At 36.4% G+C, this 13,911-nt stretch overlaps 1 long non-coding RNA gene across 1 annotated transcript in view; it reads right to left on the bottom strand.

Annotated features, from left to right (window-relative positions):
• Nucleotides 1-1,219: 1,219 nt before the first annotated feature.
• LOC117980036 (uncharacterized) overlaps nucleotides 1,220-13,911 on the bottom strand; it is a 40,875-nt gene continuing 28,183 nt past the window's right edge. Inside the window, exon 2 of the long non-coding RNA XR_004671163.3 lies at nucleotides 1,220-5,884. This is a non-coding gene — a long non-coding RNA (uncharacterized LOC117980036). The remainder of the gene's footprint in view (nucleotides 5,885-13,911) is intronic.

Below are 13,911 nucleotides of genomic sequence, written 5' to 3'. Positions count from 1 at the left end.
ATAGATAATTGACCTCAAACCTCTGGATCTAAGATAACCATATTTTAGTATGTTTTCATTCCATGTGTGTTGGAATGAGGGATGGGGCATTTGTCTAGGAATAGTAAAACTGACTTTTTAAACTCAGAGTCAATTCAGGAGGAATTTGTGTGTATGTGCATGTGTGTGTGTGGCAGTTACAGCTTATTCCTGTAATGAGTAAAAAAAAAGTTATGACAAATTGATTTTCTTTGAAGTTTTATCCAGAAGCATCTTTGGGAAGCAACATCTGAGCTAACTTCTGGGTTCTCTAGTGTGGCGACCTGCAGCTGTGATTCTATTCAGCCCCTCTTGTCATTGACTGAACTAATGGTCTACTTGACTTCCCAGTGCTCAAAATATTAATTAGAATACATCTCTTTATCAATACAATGTTAAGAGATTTCTTTTGTTTTCTAAGGGGTGTGTATGGATGTATATTAAATTTTTAACAATGTACTTTGCCTTCATACATGATGGGCAACTAGCTAATATTTATTCATTTATTCACTCAATAAAATAATTATTGATGTCTACGATGTGCTATTCTCTCTTTCCAATTACTAAAAATGAAGAAGTAAAACATAGTGGTCTCTCTAATTCTTTCAAAACTTTATAAAAAAGACTTCTGGCTTTCAATATTCAGATAAAACTGAGACTGTGGCCTGGATTTACTTCTTTTCTTTTTCTTGCTGTTATAGGAGTTATTAAGAAATTATTTTTCCTAGATAGAGTGGAAAAACGGTTCTTGGAAAGTTTTTGTCTCTTTCAAAGCAGCTCCAGAAACATTTCTTGTCTAGCAGGAAAGCCTGGCTCTTAAGAGCCAGTCAGGCAACCTTTGATATGCAAATACAGGCCATTAGAAGCTACTTCCATCTAAACATGTTGATTCCCACCATTGTCCTCTTGCCCTTGCTCCCACATGTGCCTGGCAACATGCCTGCCCCCACATATCCGCAGGTATGTAGACCATCATGGCGCCCTGCATTTGCATATTAAAAGACTAGGTGGGAGGGCCCGTTTTTTCGAGGGCTATGTGAATGACATGTTTAGTCAAACCAATCCCCTAAGCCCTATGCATATCAGACACCGCCTCCTCCAGCCTCCTCATATAAAGCTGGTATCCGCTTCACTCCAGGTTTCCTCTCTTGGCCTTGGAGACCCTTTCCCTCTGTCTCTGTACAGGGAAGCTTCTTCCTTCTTTCTTTTTTCTTGCCTATTAAACTCTCTGCTCCTTGAAACTACTCCACGTGTATCTGTCATTTTATGCAATTCAGCCTAAGACAAGAGCCCTGGTGTTCCTCCACTCATCGAAGTCGTATCATTTCTTTTTCTTTTTCTTTTTCTTTTCTTTTCTTTTTTTTTTTTTGAGTCAGCGTCTTCGTCTTTCACTCAGGCTGGAGAGTAGTGGCACAATCATATCACAGCTCACTGCAGACTCGACCTCCTGGGCTCAAGCAATCCTCCCACCTCAGCTTCCCAAGTAGCTGGGACCACAGGCATGCTCCATCATGCTTGGCTAATTTTTGTATAATTTTTTTTTTTTTTTTTTTTTTGGAGAGATGAGGTTTCGCCATGTTTCTCAGGCTGGACTCACACTCCTATGCTCAAGCAATCTGCCGGCTTCAGCCTCCCAAAGTGCTGGGATTACAGGTCTGCACCACACACCTGGCCTTGGATTTATTTCTTTTAGTCCAAATACTCCTTTAATATTTCTGCAGTCTTATAATTACAATATCTGATCAGGAAGTGAGTCTCCTTTCATTAATGTTGTGTGAACTCTCTTTAAATCAATTAATGTAAACAGTATATTTTCCAGGAGAGTAAATTTTTCTTAAATTGTATACTTGATTTTAGTTTCTGTTTCAAGTTTTGTAATTTGATTCTTTTTCAGAAATACCTATAGAGAATCAAATCTTTCTTTTTTCTCCCACAGATACCATCTTCTCTTTGATAGCTTTCATGTTTTGTACTTTTCAACTTTTTTTTCTATATTCTAGGATGGTTTCTCAAATTCTCTGATGTGTTCACTTTGTTTTGCTATTTCGAATATGGATTTAGTTTAGGTGCATATTTTAGCTCCTCTACAATGTTTCTTTTTTTTTTTTTTTTACTCTACCAGTCTCTAAAAATCTATTTCCATTTCTTTAATAGGTCATTTAAGGGATCTGCATTCCTTTAAGTGTGTTGTTGATATGGTAATTGGGTCATGGGGGTGGTTTCCCCACCCTGTTCTCATGATAATGAGTGAGTCTCAGGAGATCTGATGGTTTTGTAAGTGTCTGGCATTTCCCCTGCTTGCACTCATTCCATCCTGCCCCCTGTGAAGAAGGTGCCTTTTTCTCCTTTGCCTGCTGCCAGGATTCTAAGTTTCCTGAGGCCCCACCCAGCAATGCAGAACTGTGAGTCAATCACACTTCTTTCCTTTATAAATTACCCAGTCTCGGGTATTTCTTCATAGCAGCATGAGAAGGGACTAATACAATTGTATAATGCTCTTTTTCTTGTTTTATAAAAAATACTGTAGGTCTAAACATTTGGTTGACTGCTTCTGCATGTTCAGATCTGGTGTTTTCCAACAGGGTCATGAATTGAAATTCCTGACTTCCTTTTTTTTTTTTTTAATAACTCCAACTTTTACTTTCGATTCAGAGGGTACATGTGTAGGTTTGTTACATGGATATATTGCATGATGCTAAGGTTTGGGATGTGATTGTTCCCTTCACCCAGGTACTAAGCGTAGTACATAGCATACACAATAGTTGGCTTTGAAACTTAATCTCCCCTTCTTCCTCCCAGTAATCCCCAGTGCCTATTGTTGCATCTTTATATCCACGTGTACCCAGTGTTCAGCTCCCACTTATAAGCGAGAACATGTGGTATTTGGTTTTCTGTTCCTGTGTTAATTCACTTAGGATAATGGTCTCTAGCTGCCTCCATGTTGCTGCAAAGGACATGATTTCATTCATCATGAAATCTTTGCCAGTTCCTGTGTTCAGGGTGGTATTGCTTAGGCTGTTTTCCAGAGTTACTATAGTTTGAGGTCTTATATTTTAATCTTTAACCCATCTTGAGTTAATTTTTGCATACAGTGATAGGTAGGGGTCCAGGTTTATTCTGTATATTGCTAGCCAGCTATCGCAGCCATCATTTATTGAATAGGGAGTCTTTTCTTCACTGCTTATTTTTGTTGACTTGGTTGAAGATCAGATGTCTATAGGTGTGCAGCTTTATTCCTGGGTTCTCTATTCTGTTCCATTGGTCTATGTGTCTGTTTTTGTATCAGTACCATGCTGTTTTAGTTACTGTAGCCTTATAATATAGTTTGAAGTTGGGTAATGTGATAATGTGATGTCTCCAGCTTTGTTCTTTTTGAATAGGATGGCTTTGGCAAGCCAGGGTCTTTTTAAGTTCTACACTAATTTTAGAATAATATTTCTAATTGTATAGAAAATGATGTTAGTAGCTTGATAGGAATAGCAGTAAATCTGTAGATTGCTTTGGGCAGTATGGCCATTTTAACTATATTGACTCTTTCAATCCATGAGCATGGGAGGTTTTTACTGGAATCTTGTTAAATCCCTTTTTCTGATTTGTAATTGGATGCACAAATGAACTACAACCTACTATGGCCCTTAGGCAGAAAAATAATGTGGCATAATTTCAAATTGACAATAGTTAAATGTTTCCTTCATATTTATTTACTAGCGAAATGGTTGCTGCCTACAAAGGGATTTTTAAATCAAAACCATAATACTAAATAAGAAATATCATTATCATTTCCACTTTGGCAGAGGGAGGATTAGATTACATGTTTCCATGTTACAACTAGAATTATTTGTAGAGCCCCAACTGCATTATTACTGCTTTCTCACTGTTTTGATGCCCCTCATAGACTGGTGTACCTTGCAATAGTGTAATGGTATGACTGGCCTTACTCTTCATGCAGCTTAAGGCTAATGACACCTGAGTGTTGACAGGATCTTATCTGGATAAACTTTGCTATATTCTACTGCCTGCTTTCTGTAAAGTCAAACATAGGAAATATGTGAAAAACCATTACAATGTAGAACTCAGTACTCTCAATCATCCTTCTCTGGCTCTCCTAATATACCCATTTTCCTTGAGCACAATGATTTCCCACTTAGCAATCGATATTCACTGTCTACCCTAACTTTGTTTAGACTCTTTCTTCTACTTTTCTATCATTATTCACTATTGATCTTCCTTGGGAATCTCATTCTTCAGCCAACTCTTCTCTCTCAATTTCTTGACCTTGCTTGTGATTAGAAAACGCATAAATTGGAAATTAAAAGAAAAAAGAAGGGTAAGCTACATGATATATGCAATGCAATTTTAGAAAACTTTATTTATAAAATAATACCTATTTATTTTATGAAATTTAGAAAATACAAATAATACAAAAAGAAAATTTATAATTGATAATCCCACTACCCAGAGAATATCACTGTTAACATTTTGGTATCCTGTCTACATGCATATAAAGAGATATGAGAAAGAAAGGATTATTATAAATAAACCATTTAACTTGATTTTAAATTAATAATTTGTCATGAATATAGCTTTTCATATTAGAATACTTTTTTTCTAACTATGTTAATACCTACATGGTATTATATGAATGTGACAGTTTATTAAATCAATGTTCATTGCTTTCAAATTTGCATTAGTATACATAATGCTGAGATTAGTATATTGGAATCTGTATGTGAATCATATGAATTCCCTTAGAATAAATCCCTAGAAGTATACAGAATTAAAAACCTTAATTAACGCAAACTGCTTTTTTGAAAGACTGCAACATTACTCTCCCAGAAGTATTTTTTTTAAATCCATTTCCCAATACCCTTGTAAACTCTAGGTTTATCCAGCTGAAATTTTATGTCTTTTGACCAGCACCTTCTCAACAATCCCACCACCTGCATTCTGTAAGTTCAACATTTCTATTGTTTTAATTATGCCTTAATTGTCTGAAGATGTAATTGTCTTAAAATATTGTCTGTTGCTGTATTTCAATTCTGCAGAATGGGTAATTTTATAAAGAATGGAGATTTAGTTAGCTCACTCTTCTGGAAGCTGGGAAGTCCAAGAGCATGGCACAGGTATCTAATGAGGGCCTTCCTGCTGTGTCATGACTTGGCAAGAGACATTATGTGGCAAGACAGAGCAAATGTTCCAGCTCAGGTCTCTCTTCCTCTTCTTATAAAGCTGCCAATCTCATGAGGTTCCTACCCTGAGGATCTTATCTAATGCTAATTACCTCCTGTCTTTGTCCATTTTGTGTTGCCGTAACAGAATCCCTGAGACTGGGTAATTTATAAAGAAAATAGATTCATTTGTTTCACAATTCTGGTGACAATTCTAGTCCAAGAGCATGATACTGTTATCTGCTCACCTTTTAGTTAGGGCCATGTGCTACATCACAACATAGCAGACAAGCAGTAAGGCGAGCAGATGAGTGCAAAGGGACACGCATGAGAGGCTGGGCTCACTTATAACAACCCACTCTCATGGGAACTAATTAATTTCTGCAATAGCAAGAACTTACTCCTTTAAGACAGCATTAATCTATTCATGAGGGCAGTACTCCCATGTTTCAAACACCTCGCAGTAGGCCCACCTCCAAACACTGCCAAATTGGGAATCAAATTTCAATATAAGTTTCAGAGGGGACACAGTCAAACCAATAGCATTCAGCCCCTGGCCCCTCAAACTCATGTCTTTTTCAAGTACAAAATACAATCACCCTATAGCTGCAAAGTCTTACCTGTTTCAGCAACAACTCGATCGTTTAAAGTTCAAAATCTCATTTGAGTCTCAAGGCAAGCTCCCTCCAGCCATGAACCTGTAAAATGCAAAACAAGTTATCTACTTTGAAGATAAAATGGTAGGAGACGTATTGGGTAAACATTTTGATTTCCAAAAGGAGAAATAGGCCAAAAGAAAGAAGTGACCAGCCCAAGCAAATCTAAAACTCAGCAGGGTAGAAATTTAATCTTAAAACTGCAAAATGATACTTTATTCCATATGCTGTCTCCTGGACATACTGGGGCTGGGGTTGGGCCCCCAAGGCCTTAGGCAGATCTGCTCCTAGGGCTGTGCTGGATGCACAGCTCAGATGGTTACTTAGATGAGTTGGAGCCCAGTGTCTATAGCTCCCCAGGTGGATGTTGCATGCTGCCAGTGGCCCAACCCAGCAGTGGCTGCACTCCAACACTCCACTAGACATTGCCATGGTAGGGACTACCTGTGGCAACTTCACCCCTGGAGCAAGTTTTTGCTTGGATTCCCAGGCAGGTTGATATATCCTTTGAAGTCTAGGTGGGGACCACCACATCCCTACCTCTCTTGCATTTTGCAGACCTGCAGAATTAGCACTACATGGATGTGGAAGCTGCGGAGGCTTATTGCTTGTGCCCTCCAAAGCTGCGGCACAAGCTACACCTGGAGTCACTTGAGCCATGGCTGGAGCAGCCAGGATCCAGGGAGCAGCAATGTATGGATACAGGGAACTCCAGGCCCATCTCACAAAGCCATTTTGCCCTTCTAGACCTGTACCTTTTCTCCGTTGTCCTAATACACAACACTTATCTTTCTTGTTTTCATGTTAATCTTATTAGAAAGTAGTCACTGGGCCACACCCTCAGCAATCTCTCCCAAACTTGCTTTTTTACTCTTAACATGATCAGGCTGTGACTTTTCCAGATTTTTTCGGCTTTGCTGCCCTTTAGTTGTAAATTCTGTTTTAAATTATTCATTTGCTCCCAGATCTCAGTATAAGCAGGTCAAAGTAACCACATAGCTCCTTCTCTAATTTGTTTACAAATTTTTTCCAGAAATCCTAGTTCAACATTCTTAAGTTTCACCTTCATAAAACCCTAGAACATGGACACAATGGAGGCAAGTTCCTTGCTACAGTATAACAAGGATGGCTTTTACTCCAGTTCACAGTAAGATATTCCTCATTTCCATCACACCTTATCAGAATGGTCTTTACTGTACATATTTCTATTAGAAATATTAATAGAAAATGAACAAACAACAGAGTAAGTTTACAAAGCCACAAATATTTTGTTGAAATGATTAATAAAATTGGTAATCTTAACAAGGATTGATCAAGAAATAAGTAAAGAAACACAAATTACCTATAGCAACGAAGGAGTTGATATGATTACAGAGCTCATAGATATTGAAAAGATAATATTATAAAGAACTTTATCCTGATAAATATGATTATTTAAGTGGAATGAACAAAATCTTGAAAAACACAATTTACCAAATCTGACAAAAGAAGAAATAGAAAATTTTAATAGCTCTGTAACTTTTAAAGGAATTGAACCTATTACCAAAACCCTTCCACAAAGAAAACTGTAGGCCCTTATGGCTCATCACTGAAATCTATAAATCACCTAAAGAAAAAATAAGTCTTACATAAGGCTTTTTCAGAAAATAAAGGTGGCAATAATACACCCCAGCTTGTTTTATGAGGATGGTATAACCCTGATACTAAAATGTGACAGAGATATTACAAGAAAAATTATCACCCAACTTAGCCACATAAAATGAAAAGGCAATAGTTTCACATCTGTTTGCATTTGATAAATGTCTTAAGGACTTGAATGTTATAAATCACTCTACTATAATGTGAAACATCTTTTATCAAATATCACAGGAATGATCAATATCTGATGACTGGAGAGGAAAAACAGAATAGAAATATGAGTTTCTGCATGTCAGCCAAACATAGCTAACATTATTTTACAAAGCATCAGGAATTGCAGTGGCATTGTTGTTAACAGAAACTGAAGGCAGAAAACTTACTGATTTTAGTATACACCATAACTTTTAACATAGTAATAGACTTCTGAGAGCACTAATGTCTCAGCAACTTAACAGGTGCTCCTTGATTTGTTGGATTCTAAAGAATGCCTTGACAAACATTCCCAAAATTGAGCTCTCATACATATTAAACCCAGATAAGGCTGAGTGGCTTATTGTGAAATAAGAATAATAACCACAAAATCCTAGAATATCATGCCACTAAATCTTACTAGCAGAGTTCTAAAACAGAAAAATTAATGCATTTACTTAATACAAGACTAGTTATTGTGTAGTCTGTGACTTCTCTCCTTGATGAATATTTTTGAGTCCATTAAAATAATTCTCTTTGTCTACTTTAAGACAAAACCTATTGTCAGCAATTTTTTCCATGTGAAATTGTAAAAATCTTTTCTTAACAACATCTAATTAATTTTTTCCCTAACAATATCTTATTAATTTTTATTACACATCTGAGTATATTTGATGAGTAAAAGGGGAGTCAAATTAATGGTTATGACTCTTAGGAAGAATGCTAATATTTCTTCTTTAATCAGCACTTAGTTGAATCCTACGTATTAATTACTTTAAACAACTCCCTATGGAAAACACTCCAGTGCTATTTATTGCTTTTATTCATGAAATACATTTGTAAGAATATTTCCAATGTGTCTGTATTTTCTTCACCTTTAATATAATATCAGAGTGAATACAGTTTTGATGAATTAGGAACTATCTCAATCCTTTGTGATACAGTTTATCTTCATAGATGGCCAAAGAAAGCCATCTTTTTGGAATGCCTTTATCAAATTGCTACTAGATAGAAAAATAAATTAATAGTCATGCTGATCAGGCTGAAGTCTTTGAAGACATTGGCCTGAATAAATAAGGCAAGTCACAGACCCATGCCACTCTAGTATGTTTATTAAAACAATCGTACCCTATCAAAAACATAACTCAGCACATTACCCAGATAGTAATAATACAGGTCACCTCCTTTAGAGCCAGTAGATGAAACTGTAATCGTATCAACTCTTTCATTAATAGCTCTGTAACATTTAAAGGAATTGACTCCATCAACAAAAGCTTTCCACAAAGAAAACTGTAGGCCCATATGGCTCATCACTGAAATCTATAAATCATCTAAAGAAGAAATAATGTCTTACATAAGGCTTTTTCAGAAAATAAAGGTGGAGATAACACACCCCAAATTGTTTTATGAGGATGGCATAACCCTGATACTAAAATGTGAAAGAGACATTACAAGAAACAGTATCACCCATCTTAGCCACATAAAATGAAAAGACAATAGTTTCACATCTGTTTGCATTTGATAAATGTTTTAAGGACTTGAATGTTATAAATCACTCTATTATAATGTGAAACATCTTTTATCAAATATCACAGGAACGGTCAATACCTGACAACTGGAGAGGAAAAACAGAGGAGAAATACAAGTTTCTGAATGTCTGCGTTGGTGTTACGCATTAAATAATACTACTTTTTCTTGCTTCTTGTTGATATATGCAGAAATCAGTATGCAATATGTCAACCTGCTCTTGCCACACCTATTACTGTGTAACTTATTCTTAAGCAAATTATCCCAATACAATAGGCAGCTCTTTTGCAAGCTTACTTAAAATGCTTTTATTCCTACTCATCCTATGCTCATATCTTTGTTCCTCTTTTCTCACAAGCACATGTTATTAGGCATGTCTTATCTTCTTCAGAGTCACTCAAGGGTTTCCGTGTGGCTCTGTGTGTCAATGACCACTATACATGCAAATGTGCATGTGTACAAACATAATGTCCTATCTACAGTCATCTCTACTTGCCCCTAGAGTTTCTTATGGTTTAATTTCTGTTTTAGTTTAAGTCAAAGATGTGTTGCTTAGATATTCTGGTTATCAACCAGGCAAGTCTATTCTTTTGAGCTACTCCTTTTTTCTGTGTAATCTTTCACTTCAGCTAGTTGCTTGTTATACCCTTCCAAAAACATCACTTCATCACGCTGTCTCTTACAACTTCTCTAAAAGCCTCTTTACTATCATTTTAATTATTCATCTAAGAATTGGCTTATTCTTTGTCTTTTCCAAACTCTAGAAAACCAAAGGGAATTTTATCCTTAGGAAGCATCTAGAGCAGTGGTTAGTAAACCATGGCCCATGGGCCAAATCCAGCCTGCAGCCTGTTTCTATACAGCTCACAAACTAGGAATCATTTTTATATTTTAAAGTGGTTGGGACACAAACAAACAAAATATATTTTATGACACATGAAAATGACATGTAATTCAAATTTCACTGTTCATAAGTAAAGTTTTAATGGAACTTAGCCATGCCCATTCATTTACATATTGTCTATAGCTGTTTTTGCAATACAGGAGCAGAATTGAGATGTTGCAAGAGACCAAATGGCCTGCAAAGCCTAAAATATTTACCATTAAGTAAAAGAAAAAAAGTTTGCCAACCCTTGATCTAGGGAATTAGAAAAATGTAAATTGTTGTTCACAAGGTTAAATGATTTCCCCAAGGCCATAGGAATTTATTGCTGAGCCCAGGCAGGAACTTAGATTTCTTTATTCATCCATTGGTGCCCTCCTTGTTGTATCATATGCCAACTACCCATTTAAAAGACATAGTTAATCTTGTAACTGAAAGACAAGGGGAAACTCCATTTCTCGTTGGGTCTTCTGCATTTCCAACGTTAGTCAGTCACAAACAAACACTGTGGAGGAGATCAACATTTAGATGACTACAGAAACAGGGATTATCATACAATGAATAATTAACTAGGTAGCAAAGATTATTTGTACCCTTACTAATCCTGGGTTTAAAAAAAAATCAATGTTAATTTTAGTTAGAAAGAGTTGTATTAATATTACGGTGTTGCACTTCACATATTACTTTTATATGCATGTATATTCTTAGAAAAAAACAAGAACCCATTTTCTGGGATAATTTATCATCTTGCTTTAAAATAAAGAAACAAGTTCTGCTGCCAAGAAGCTTCTCACATGTTCCCCCCTTATCAGGATAAATAATTGTTTGATCAAAATAGCAGCTGGCCTAGTGCCCCTGGCTGAGACAGCTGATTAATGAACTTTAATTACTAGTTACAACTCTAGAACCACCCAGCAGCCTTCGACCAACCTCTTCCTGATCATCAACCTCCTTTTTCTGCTTTTGCCTTGGAAATAATGACAGTGTCTCCTCTAGACATCCACAGGCCTGTGGGGAGATAGACGTTCACAGCAGGAATTGCAGTTAATTTCTTGTTTCTTCTTTACTGGACAGAAAAACGAAGAGACTTCAGAGAAAAGATAATGTGGTAACTATCCCTTTGTAACTCTAACCCAAAGTTCTACTGCCCTTTTTCGTGAAAATACTTTTAAAAAATCATACGTGAGAAAGGGGAGGGAGGTATCTGTCATCCTTTTCAGAGCCCACCCGTGCTGCTACATTGCCCTGTGGGGCACTCCTTGCTAGCCAGCTTCTGTGGAGGAGTGAAGTTGTTGCTGTCTCAGCTTCAGTGCAAAGTACGTAGGGAAGACAATACTGTCATTTGCTGTTAGCTCTGTAATTCCCTACACCACTAGACTAGTGGGTGTCTGTGACTTGAAGGTATAGGCATAACTAGAGAGGGTAGGTAGGTAATGAGATATGGCAGGACTTTAATATACTAAATATGACTGTTGCCAGAGTACAAAGAAAAGACTGACCCTGGCCTGGTGTCTCCATCTGTGGACATACACCAGTTCAGAGCCTTTTCCCCAATCTCAAGTTCACGCTGCTCCATCATTCAAGGAGAGATGCTGCTTTATGATGTAGTCAGAGAATAAATTTTCCTTATCACCTTAGCAATACTACCACTACCCACAAGAACGGTATTTACTTTGGGCCTTCTCTTCTCCTCCTCACTAAGGCAATACATACGATTAGGTAAAAAACAAAAACAAACCAGCATTATCTGTGGCACTGGCAAGAAATGCCTGATGTTGAATTCCCAAAAGTGTCATCAGACACCCTGTTCATAAAGACTGACAGAATGTATTCAAACTCATTGTAGTAAAGCAGACAGAGTCTTAGTATTGGAGGAAATTTAGAGGATTTGGAGTTTGGGCTCAAGAGTTTTCAAAATGGGATGAGTTTAAAGCAGATTTTTTCAAGCAGGAAAATTATTAGAATTGGACAATGTTCATAACACAGTAGTTTAGGGTTGGTGAATGCAGTGAGGTGAGGTGTTGACATGATAAGTAAACCTTTGATAAATGATCTATTTACTGAGGTGAACAAACTTATCTCTGATAAATTGATTTGTAGGAATTTCTTGAAGAAAACAGTAAAGTTGTTTACTGGTTTAGTTTCATGTTAGAGTGTTTCTTAAATTTTTTGTTTGTTTGTTTTGTTTTTTAGAAAAAAATCAACTAAGGCATGTGGATATAGATGTTTTCAGTTTTCATCAGAATGACCATTAGTACTCTATGGTATCAAAAAAAAATATGTGTGCTATTGACAATCCAAATTTGTGGCTTTGTAGTATTTCTAACAGTATAAGGAAACATTCATATACAAACATATACATTGTTCTAGAATAAATATTAATTTAATTGTTAGGGGTTATACAAGCCATAATACTCAGAAAGAAAGATAATTTTTTTTTCCCTCGGGTAATACAATTTTTAAAGGTTGTCTGTAATCACAATGGAAGATATAGATTTACATTATTATCCAGATGAGTTTCATTCTCCACCTTATCTCTAGATCAAACCATGTAATTTCCTGGTTTAGACTATTACTAGTAGGTAGTATCTAGCCATGTATCCTGTCCAAAACAGAACCATCTTTCCATTAAAATTCTTAGCAGAGGCTTTGAAGTTAAAATTTTACTTTACTGTAGGCCATATCAAATTCACTAATATTTGAAAAATGAAGGTAAACCATACATGCCTTTATTATATCTAAATTAAAGCCAATCAGTAGGGTGGCACTTGTTCTAGATAACACAGTTAGTTGCAAATTATTTTATCTTTTCTCCTTTTCTTTGTTTTTCATACAAATGACTCCAGCAGAGCTTAAAACAGTATTTTTTTTCTGTTTGTTTTGTTTAACTTTTAAGTTCAAGTGTACATGTGCAGGTTTGTTATATAGGTAAATTTGTGTCATGGGGGTTTGTTGTACAGATTATTTTGTCACCCAGGTATATTAATCCTAGTACCCATTTGTTATTTTCCTGACCCTCTCCCTCCTCTCACCATCCACCCTCTGATAGGCTCTAGTGTGTGTTGTTCCTCCCTTTGTGTCCATGTGTTCTCATCATTAGATCCAATTCATTTGTGAGAACACGCAGCATTTGGTTTTCTGTTCCTGCATTGGTTTGCTAAGGATAAAGTCCTCCAGCTTAATTCTGAGAATTCATGGAATAAAAAAAATTATGCTAAATTTAATCATTCTGATACTGATTGTTATATATTATTTATTTTATTAAAATGAGAATGTTAAAACTTCATAGTGATTTTTGCAAGTGAAGAAAAGCAGAATATTTCACCCCAAAATACACCTCTTTGACATACATATTTTTAAGCTTACTGCAATTGGGAAGCAGCAGTTACAGAAAAGACTGACTTTCCCTTTCTTACCTATGGCAGGCTATAAACATTCCTGTAAAAAAGATGCAGGGGGGCTCTGCCTTCTCTTTCCACGTGTAGATGGAGATATAAGTTCTCGCTTGCTTATCAGCCCAGAGGTGGCACCAGCAGAGTCAAAGGAATTTGGGAACAGACTTTGACTATTTTTATGCAGCTTTTCCCACATTTGGGACCCTAAAGCTGCTTGTTATTTCTGTCTTAACACTTCTAAATTGATTGTTCTTTGTTAGATATGCTATATAAGCAGGAACCCTAAGCCATCATGTTATGAGAAACTTTTGAACTGAGGTTTCTCCTGTGTGGTGTACACTGCACAGATAGATAAAAATGTCTGTTTTTCTCTTGTTAATCTGTCTTTTGTTACAGAAGTGTTCCCACTATGCACTTAAGGGGTTGAGAAAAGAAGT

Source organism: Pan paniscus, chromosome 3, assembly GCF_029289425.2.
Source record: "Pan paniscus chromosome 3, NHGRI_mPanPan1-v2.0_pri, whole genome shotgun sequence".
In the NCBI taxonomy this organism is placed as follows: Eukaryota; Metazoa; Chordata; class Mammalia; order Primates; family Hominidae; genus Pan; species Pan paniscus.
The sequence above is the reverse complement of the archived record's forward strand: the minus strand, read 5'-3'. Positions and strand labels throughout refer to the sequence as shown.